Raw genomic sequence first — 10695 nt, forward strand, 5'->3', positions numbered from 1 at the left:
ACACTTTGCACACATTAAGGGTATAAATACTTAGGTATTAGTAGGTAAGGGAAGCCAGGTCAGGTCAACGCAGAAAAGATGGAATGCTTAACAAATGTGCTGGGCCAACTAGTTAAGCATTAAAAGAGAAAGTTAGATTTTAAATTTCATAGCATATAAACTAAAATGTATTCAAATTAAATATTTTTTATTAAAAATGTAGACATTTCAGAATATTACAGATTTAAAGAGTAATTATCATTTTCAGACTTGTGTACATTGAGGCTAAAGACAGGCACCATCAAGCAAAAGATATGATTACATAAAAGGAAAATGTTTGTGTCAATATGCCAGGCATTAAAGGGAAAAGGACAACCTGAGAACATATTTGCTCTATGTGGCCTATTATCTTAATTATAAAAAGATTTTTTCCTTTATTCAGAAAAAAATTTATTTTGTGCCTATAGTTTGTTAACTGCTATGTTATACATTGTGGAAAAAGAGGAGAACGTTAGGTATCTTAGAAATTAAAGAGGAAAAGACAAATACCCAACTAGAAAGCTAGCAATGAACATCAAGAGTTAAATTCAGGAAGGAAGACAAGTAAACAAATAAACCTTTTATAATAAAAAATCCCAACCACATTAATAAATAAATGCAAATTAAGGCAACAAGACCACCTTTTTTTCCCTATCAAGTTGGCAAAGATTTTCTTTTAAACAAATGAAAATACTCAGGTTGACAAAATTCAAAGACAATGGGGACTTTCTAAGATACTACTGCAAGATACTACTGAAGGATACTCTAGACAGGATTTAAAGCCATAGGACCAGATGAGATCGCCATGGAAGAGTAGAGAAGTCCAAATATGGCACCTTGGGAACACCAGCATACAGGATTAAAGATGACAGAAGGAACCTGGGAAGGAGCCTGAAAAGACGTGGTCAGTGTAGGAGGAAACCAGGGCTGTCTCTGAAGTCAGTTGGAGAGTGGGTCTTGTTCCAGGACACTTTCTGCATGTAGAGCTCTGGTATCTCTAGTGTTTCAAAGACACACCTGGACGTGGGTGATAGAGCTCTAAGGAGATGGGTAGGCATCATAACTATCTAAGATACTACTGCAGGAGTGTAAATTTGATAAGAGAACACCTGAAGATGTATGTGCCCTTTGACTCAGCAATTCTACTTCTAGAAATGTCTACCTAGGAAATAATTGAGTTTGCTGGAAGACTGTTCATGGGAGTTTATTGTAATGAAAAATTGAAAGTATCCTCAGTGTGAATCTTAAAACCAAACAAGTTGTAGTAGGGAATTTCTGAAATAATCCTGCAACCGAGGAAACACATCTAGACTAATACGGGGAAGTGTACAGTTCTGGCGACTAGGAGGAACAGAGGCGTTGACATGCTGGAGTCAGCTCACACAGGCTCACAAGAACTGGCAAAGTTTCAGCAATTTTGCTGTTAAATTATGTAAGCAAATTGAACATTATGTTAAAAACAAAGGTAATAAATACTCAAGGCTTGTCCTTTCATACTACATTAAAAAAAAAAAAAAGAAAATATCCTCATTGTACATTAGGGGATTCATTAAACAAATAAGAGAACATCTTCTACACCTTTTTAGAGACATTAAAAATAATGCCATGATGGATATTTATTTACATGAAAGGCATCTGTGATACGGGTTTTAAAGGAGCTTTAAAATAGTCTGCATGATATGACCCAATGTTTAGATATATGAAAAATGAGTAGTTTTACAAGCAACCCTAGTAGGGTACAGAATTCTGCATGCCGAGGTGTTAACAATGGTGGTTTCTCAGTGTTGTTGTTATTCAAATTTTTTTCATGTTGCTTATTTGTATCTATTTTCTAGAAAAATTAAATAATTTAAAAATTAGAACCAGCCGGGCGTGGTGGCGGGCGCCTGTAGTCCCAGCTACTCGGGAGGCTGAGGCGGGAGAATGGCGTAAACCCGGGAGGCGGAGTTTGCAGTGAGCTGAGATCCGGCCTCTGCACTCCAGCCTGGGCGACAGAGCGAGACTCCGTCTCAAAAAAATAAAATAAAATAAAAAATTAGAAGAATAAAGTATGGCACAATATAGTGTCACACGTTTAAATACTGAAACAATGAACATTAGTAAACTTGATTTTTCAGGTACAAAGTATTTCTAGCCTGATAGCTGGTGGTACTTCTTCCAGAAACAGCCTTTGAGAAGGAAGGGCCTTCAGGGGCAGTTGGGGTGAGGCGGGGAGGGACTCAGGAGTTTGTTCGTTCACGAATAAAGAAGAAATCAAAACTACAGATGCTATCAGGGATGGCTCAGGAGTCTGGCCACTCTCTCGGAAAACTTCCACCCCGAGGCTACTGAGCGAAGTACCGCCTGGGTTGGCGGAAACAGGAAGCTGATATCATCCATGGAGGGTTCTAGACCCCACAGGAAATGCTTTGGTGGCCTCCCGTCTTTCCCAGTGAACTGGCAGCTACTGACATGAAAAGCCAATTGCGTCTTAATCCACCATCAGTGCTTCCACAGGAACCTGCTGATGGGCTGTTCCACCTCAGAGCTGAGTCTTCACTCTGGTCACCTGGAGAGCCATGGCCTCTTCCCTAGGAGGAGAAGGACAAGGCCCTCCCGTCTTTCCAGCCACCCTGAAGCACTGACCCACGCACCCTGGGCGCCTGGGCCGCTTCACTGCAGGACGGTGCTCCTAGGCTGCCGTAGGCCTAGACGAACCACTCAGCTCCAATGGCAAGGTGGACAAAAAGTCATTCAGGTTCTGGAGGAAAAGGCAAAACTTGAAAACTAGAGGGTTTTAAAATGTGCAGAGTGAGTGCTGTGAGCAGGACAGGATCTGAGAGAAGATGCATTGGACCAGCCGGAAGCGCTGCCTTCAGGGGCTGGCCTTGTGGTCCACTGCTTGTGTCTACTTTCACCCGATCACTGACCTCTCTGAGCCTCATTTCCATTATCTGTAAAGCTCTGGTGCCAATTATGCTGTTACCCAAAGGTGTTTCCCTAATTTGGCCGATCATAAGAATTATGCTTGGCACCATTCCAGACAATACCAAATCATACTCTTCTGACAGAGTCTGGGAATCTGTATTTTAAACAAAGAAATGAGTTTGAGAAACCTGAGTTCTGCTCCTGAGGCTGTTGGAGAGGCTTTCTGGCCTATAAAGCGCTCCACCCATGGGAGGGTTCTTATGAGACTGGGCCCGTTCACCAGGAACACAATGTTAGTGTTTACTCTTATGTAGAACTTTCTAGAGGGAGAGTCCTGCAGGAGACTCCAGAAAACCTTTCCTCCTTCCACCCGTGCCCCACTGCACACACTCTGTGGTCTATAGTCCAACGGTTGACATTCTCTGTATCCAAGGATACACCACCATGACAGAGCCAAGCCCATTATTAGGTGTACCTGGTTAATTAGCCACACCCCCATGGTTGCCACTGCCAACCACAGCACAAACAACCTCAGGGCTCTGAAAAACAACACATTTTCTTTGCACATGTGACTTTGCAGGTCTATTTTCCACTAACCACGGTTTGCTAATGTGCAACTTGCTGCTGCACAATTGAGAGAGCCACATGAGAACAGGGCTCATTAGGGAAAGTCCAGTTGCCTCTTAACTGGTTTGAGACCTGGAGGAAGTATGCCAGGCTAGGCAGAGAGAAGAGGAGAAGAGATCCTCTGTTTTCCTCGCAGACTTTTCCATAGAGAACTGGCAATGCAGAAAAATAATCCTAGTAGGGGCACCCAATAGAACCACAGTGACTGGTTGTGCAGACTTCTTGGCTGTCTTGACTTCAGGTGGCAGCGAGTATGCAGGGAGAGGATATCAGAGCATGGTATTTGGGGGTGGAAAGGTCATTGTCTCTAACTGTCAAATCTGCACCAACCACAGAATCCAGGGCAAAACACAATGTGTGAGGACATGGGGGTAAACGAGCATAGCTTTTCACTATTGTTCCTGTGGTTCTTTGCAGAACCTGGGCTACACATTAGACAGCTGGTTAAGAAGTCTTTTGTAAGTTCTATCATAAGACAGAATAATAAGCAAAAATGACAGTAGTTCAATAATCACATCTGTCATCTATTAAGTGCGTAAGGCAAGGCTCTGTCCTACAGGCTCGAGTATCACCACCTTTGTCTGTGATGACAGTTCAATGAGTATCTCAACTTCATAGTTGAGATCCTGCTACTTAGAGAAATTAAGTCACTTGCCTAATGTCACCAAGCTATGATGAAACCTAGATGTCTTATTCTAAAGTTCTGCTCTTAACACCTAACCTGTACTACTTCTCAATACGGTACAGTTTGTTAGAAAAAATGATACCAAGGCCATCTGTTTGGTCTTGTCTTGTTTTACTTGGCAGATGATGCCTTGGCTCTCGGGCTGTGACTCTGGAGAGGTGCACAGGAAATAGGCTGTGGCTGTTGAGCACGAAGGGGGTCTCAGAAGACGCCTTACCTGGGCCCTGGTTTTCAGATTGCAATATGGGAATATTTTTGCTACTCTCCTGAGAGTGTCTGAGAATCTGTATTTTATTTTATTTTTTATTGTTATATTTTAAGTTTTATTTTACTTTAAGTTCTGGGATACATGTGCAGGATTTGTTACATAGGTATACATGTGCCATGGTGGTTTTCTGCACAGATCGATCCATCACCTAGCTATTAGCTATTATAATGCACCCTGCATGCATTAGCTACTTGTCCTGATGCTGTTCCTCTCCCTGCCCAACCCCACCTGCCAACAGTGCATGCTGTTCCCCTCCCTGTGTCCATGTGTTCTCATTGTTCAGCTCCCACTTATGAGTGAGAACATGCAGTGTTTGGTTTTCTGTTCCTGTGTTAGTTTGCTGAGGATGATGGCTTCCAGCTTCATCCATGTCCCTGCAAATGACATGCTCTCATTCCTTTTTATGGCTGTATAGTATTCTACAGTGTATATATACCACATTTTCGTTATCCAGTCTATCATTGATGGGTATTTGGGTTGGTTCCAAGTCTTTGCTTTTGTGAATAGTGCTTCAACAAACATATGTGTGCATGTTTCTTTATAATAGAATGATTTATATTCCTTTGGGTATATACCTAGTAATGGGATTGCCAAGTCAAATGGCAGTTCTGGTTCTCGATCCTTGAGGATTGAGGACCTGTCTTCCATGGTGGTTGAACTAATTTAGGGAATGTGTATTTTAAAGAAATGAGTTTGTGAGACCTAAGTTCTGCTTATGAGGCTGTTGCAGAGACGTTTTGGCTTATAAGCACTCTGCCCATGGGAACGTTCTTATGAGACTGGGTCCTTTCACCGTAAACACAATAGTAATGCCTGCTCTTAGGTGGAACTTTCTAGAAAACTCAAAAAGCAGGAGTCATGAAGGGGAGGCTCCAGTCAGTATGATGTGCTAGACTCAGAGACTGTGAAGTGCCTTGAATTCTTTAGAAGTCATAGAAATTATTCTCTCTACAAATAACTGAAGTTGCAGAAGGCCAAGAAATATGAACTCCACATTTTTATTAAGCTTGAGAGAACTTGGCGCCGGGGCAGGCTGTTGTATAGAAGAGAGCCGATGACAGAGTGAAGAGGCAGGAATTTGCATTCCAACTTTCAGGAAAAACAACTATTCTTTGTGCCATTTTTCTAACCTAAAAATGGGGATATACTTACCCCATTAGAAAGATAAAATTATATACATATGTAAAGGTATTTATGTATATAAATGTAGAAGCACAAGCACAATTTACTGTTGTAAGCATCTGGTGGGAGGATACATGCAGCTCTGGGAAGCTCTGGGCAGCGTCCTCCCTCATTGTTGTTGCACCAGTGCTGGGCTTCTTTGTGTGTCTTTCAGAAAATGTGGATTCTTCTTGAAAGACCTACCACATCGTGCCTTGAATATCTTGATCTAGATTAGAAATCAGGTTTTTGCAGGAGACAGAGAAGGCCAAGGCAGCCCAAGAACATGGATTTTGCAGGTGAGAGGCAGGGGGTCACAAGGAAGCAGGTATTAAAGGGTGGAAGCCTTTCAATACCTGAAATTCCAGTACTTTGGGAGGCTGAGGCCAGAGGATCACTTGAGGCCAGGAGTTTGAGACAAACCCAGGGAAGATCCCATCTCTAAAAAAAAAAAAAAAAAAAAAAAAAAAAAAAAAAAAAAAATAGCCAGACTGGTGGGGTGTGGGGCCTATAGTCCCAGCTCTTGGGAGCCTACGGTGGGAGAAATGCGTGAGGCCAGGAGATCGAGGCTGCAGTGAGCTATGACTGCATCACTGTACTCCAGCCTGGGCAACAGAGGGAAACCTTGTTTCTTAAATAAATAAATAAATAATTTTTTAAAAAGAACCCAGGAGTTCTTGTAAGAAATAAATAAATAAATAAATAGTAAAAGGTGGACAAAAGGAGCAGAAGAGATTGACCATGCCCCAGCTGGCCCAGGTACATGCAGAGTAGGTGCTTGATAAGAGGTGTGCAGGAGAACTTAGAGGTCTACATAGACGACCTGCTAATTGAAATGCACCAAGAAACCAGAGAATTCATGCTAACTAACCCCCTCTCCCAGAATACTACTTATCTTCTACTTTAGCAAAAAACAATTTTTTTTTCCTGTTTGTTATTTGGGGGAAAGTGTTCAACAGGATTAAGGCAAGAACAGGCAGCAGCTGGGAGGAAAAATGAGAGACCGAGGTTTTTCCACATACCCCCAAATCATACCCCAAACAGCCTCCTCCCGGAGGCTCTGTGCGAATTGTGGCGCCTGCCTTCATAAAGCTGTGCTGCACAGATGTGCAAACTGGATTTCAAATGTTAATAGCTCATCCACTTCGCATTTTTTTTCCCCGTATAGCATTATCCTGGAAAAAAAAATCCCATTGAAGAAATGAATCTGATTTTTAGTTAAAAATACCCAATTCAGACATCAGAAACTGGCCCGAGTACAACTATTCCCTGTTCAAGCTGGAGACAGGTTGAGTCAATAGCCCCCCTGGTAGCCTACACTTTTACTGAAGTTGTCTCCACTCCCACCTCTTGTGAAATTCAGATACATCATTCAGCTGAGTCTGAGGAATGATGTCTCTGTTGTTAGCCCCAGAATAGGGGGCTGTTGTTTCACTAGAGACATCCCAGCCCCTTAATGGACTGGTGCACTCGGCTGTAATATTCTAAATACACATTACAGAGAGCAAGAACGTATTTATAACTGCTCCGTTGTGGCATTTAGATTTACCCTTGAAATTTATCTTTAATTTTTACAGTTGTCTCCTTAACCATGTATATTATTCCCTTCTTCAAATAATCTGTCTTGCTGCTGCAGTTTTTCTGGAAACCAAAGTGTAATTAAATATTAAATTAATATTTCATTTAAAATTAAATATCAGAGGCTTCAGTCTAATCTTTCGCTTGTGCACTGTTGGTTCTCTCCTCGTATTCTTGTTCCTGTGTCCACAAAGGCAGGTACCACCTCTTAATAATGTGTTCCTATATTATCTCTGTTCCTTTTTGTTTTTAAATTGGTGACACTGAACTTTTGCTACATTGAAACAAATGGATGTGGGAAGAGAGTTCAATGTAGCCAAGGTTAAAGACAACTTAATTCAACAACTCTTGACTTCAGCTCTACCCTGCACTCCTCAGAGAAGAAAACTGCTGCTCCAAATCAGTGATAGCCTTAGAATCATAAAATGTAAGAGCTTGAAAGGGGTCTTAGATGCCATTTACCCCAATTGTTTGTCTTCACAGATAAATAAACCAAAGCCTCACCTGGCCAAGTGACCCAATAAAGGTGGCGTCATTTGTTAGTGTCAGGAACTAAGGCAGCTCCCAAGCTAGGATGAGCTTTATCCCATCACATCATCATATGCAATGAAAAACTTAGGAGCATTTAAGTGCAAGTTTAATGTAGCCTTTGCATGAGGAATAGGGCAGAAGGGAGATGATTGGACAAGGAAATTGGAAGAAGGATGAGGGAGAGAGAAGGGAACCCAAATCCTAGCACATGGAAGACAGACTTTATGGGAATGAACATGTGGGAACAAAGTACTATGTAAGGAAAGAGGACAGAGACGTCCTAAAGTGGCATGAGGGCAGGAGCTCGTCTGTGTTTATCTAAATTCCTCCCAAAGCCAGATCATTTCATGCCTTCCTATGCTGTCAACAGAGAGTAATTCTCCTTGGCCAAAGCCACATGGCAGGTATTGTTAAAGCATGTTTTCTCTTCCATTGCCAGTCAATGTCTGTCTTTTGGTCTTGTGTTTATACGGCAGTCACATTATATAGATTTAAGGTTTTTTGTTTTTTGGGTTTTTTTGCTTTGTTTCTTACCGTGCAAAGAAAACCTTTCAGTGGTTTTCCTTATTCTTGAAGAAAGTTGGAATTTAGAGTTAGGACTGTAGGGATTCTCCAGTTCTGTGGGCTGTCACCGTTAGGAGACCATGGGCTCTGTGAACATCTGATGAAATGAAGCTCCCTTTCTGCAGATAATGCACAGATGCAGAAACACATGGCTAGGCTTAGAATTTCTACTTTTATTGGCCTCCTGATGACCATCTGCAGACTCCATGGTAATCCTAGGATCCAAGGGAAGACTCACTGGTGAGTAAAGCTGCAACTGAGGCTAGCGGTGTGATCCGCCAACATCCCTAGAGTGGCAGCCCAGTTGAGAACTCAGATCTTCCCTCACCCATCGTCATCCTCTCTCACATTTTTGCAAAGAAAAGCGACCAGGCCTTGATGTTGCCATCTTTGCGATGCTGGTCAAGAGCATAAATGACCTCCAGCCTGCAGTGTCAAGGCCATAATTGTTAAGGGCTGAACAGGGTTCTAACCAAGGGTCCCCTTCATTTTTGTGAAACAGAAGTAGAAGTATAAGATGGGGTAAGCATTATCTGCTCCCTGTGCCTCCTCTTAAGGAAAGAAAATTAAAACCATGTAGAATTTTATATCTCACTAATCCTTTGGGAAAATTAATATTGAGCACCAGCCAGCTTTTTTTTTTTTTTTTTTTTTAAAGAGTGGTTCCCAGTAGATATTTTTAGTTAAATACTATTTACTTAAAAAAAAGAAACCATTCACACATTGCTTATAGTTTATATCTATTTATTGGGTCCAAGATATATGTAAGTAATCTGATATATTATACCTGCAATCAAAATGAGAAATGGCACATGAGATCCAGGCTCTCAAGAGAAATATTATGAAATCTCAAGGTATTGATGAAAGTTTTTTAAGGCTGATCCAAATGGGATTTAGATTCTGTGGCAGTTGAAATGTGTATTATTAAACTCCTTAAGCAAACCCGAATGACTCCCAGTGGAGGATTAAGACATTCTATGTATAGCAAAGACGAAATTCTCATGTCTGAGTTTTCTCTCTTGAATTCCCTCTTGATTAGCTTCTGTAATATTTAACTTCATGCCATGCCATAATTATTTAATAAAAGGTAAATATAAATTATATTTCAGTGGGGCTATGACCTTTTACCTTAATGTTATATTACCAAAGAAAGACATAGATAAATAGAGCCTATAGATTGAAGCATATTTTTAATTTACTCTGTTTTTGCCTTGCCAGCACTTCTCTGTATCCCTGTCAGCCAAAGGGTTGGCAGAACTTCATAGCATCCCCGCACTCCATGTGGTAGGCGAGGTTGTAAATTTACACTGATGATGGCAGTTAATGGCCTGGTTGGCCCTTGGAGACCGTCTTGGTGCTGGTCTTGGGCACCTCATTAGTTAATTGAGCTTTGCTTGGCTCACACCAGGGCTGAAAAGCCAGAGAACGCCCAGGGAAGTAGCAAGGGGGAGGGAGGAAGTTGGGATTCAAGGTGAAGCTGAACCTAAAAGACGCAAAAGCAACTGGTCAGTTGGGAAAGTCAGTCTGGAACCAAAGAGTTGTCAAACCCGGCCATGTGTTAAAGGCTGAGGTCCCTCTTATGGTTTACTGTTGGCTAAACAGAGCTGGAGTACTTTCAACTTCATGCTTTCTACTTCCAATGTGCACTTGGTTAAATGAAATTCTGTGTGTGTGTATGTGTGAGTGTGATTTTCCCTGTCTGTGTAGACAACTGTGCTTTACTGTCCTCTCTCTCATTTTGATGCACACGAGATGTATCCCATAGCTTGTGCCTATGAAGTCTGGCAGGGACCTGCCAAAAAACAACATAAAAATAGACAATCATGCCTTATCTACTTATTCAGTGTAAAACATGAATTGCCAACCCAGTGTGGTCAAGATACTCTGCCGTGTCTAATTTGGGAGCTGGGGAAGGGAGGGCAGGCAAAAGAAATCAGACATGACCCTGTATCCTGGTGGTCTGCAATCTGGTTGGGAGAACAATGGGTGCAAATGTGTGATAAATTATATTTTTAAAAAAATTCATCTCTGTCCCACCTCTGTGCACTGATTAGAGCCCAGCTCCAGAAAATTCATCTGCGAGCAGTAGGGAGGACCAAGGGATAAGGACGGTGGTGTTGGGGGTCCCTGGCTGGACCCCCACAGTGCTCTTGGGAGAGGCAGGGCACTTGCCAGGGCGGGGGACAGCCACGCAGATGGAAAGGGACAAAGACAGAAATGGAGACAGGGAGGGGTTAGATTTTCTGCCTTATGGGATATCTGTTTAGTTTGCATTCAGCACGTTGTGAGTGTACCCATATCAATACTTTTCCTATTTTCTCTAAGAAAATCTGCACTTTGGCTAGCAAAATGGTGC

At 41.9% G+C, this 10695-nt stretch overlaps 1 protein-coding gene across 1 annotated transcript in view; it reads left to right on the forward strand.

Moving 5' to 3' along the window:
- The window catches only part of LOC105482039 (EBF transcription factor 2), a 205540-nt gene that overhangs the window by 166131 nt on the left and 28714 nt on the right, over nucleotides 1-10695 (forward strand). The window lies entirely within an intron of this gene.

Source organism: Macaca nemestrina, chromosome 8 (genome assembly GCF_043159975.1).
Source record: "Macaca nemestrina isolate mMacNem1 chromosome 8, mMacNem.hap1, whole genome shotgun sequence".
NCBI lineage: Eukaryota > Metazoa > Chordata > Mammalia > Primates > Cercopithecidae > Macaca > Macaca nemestrina.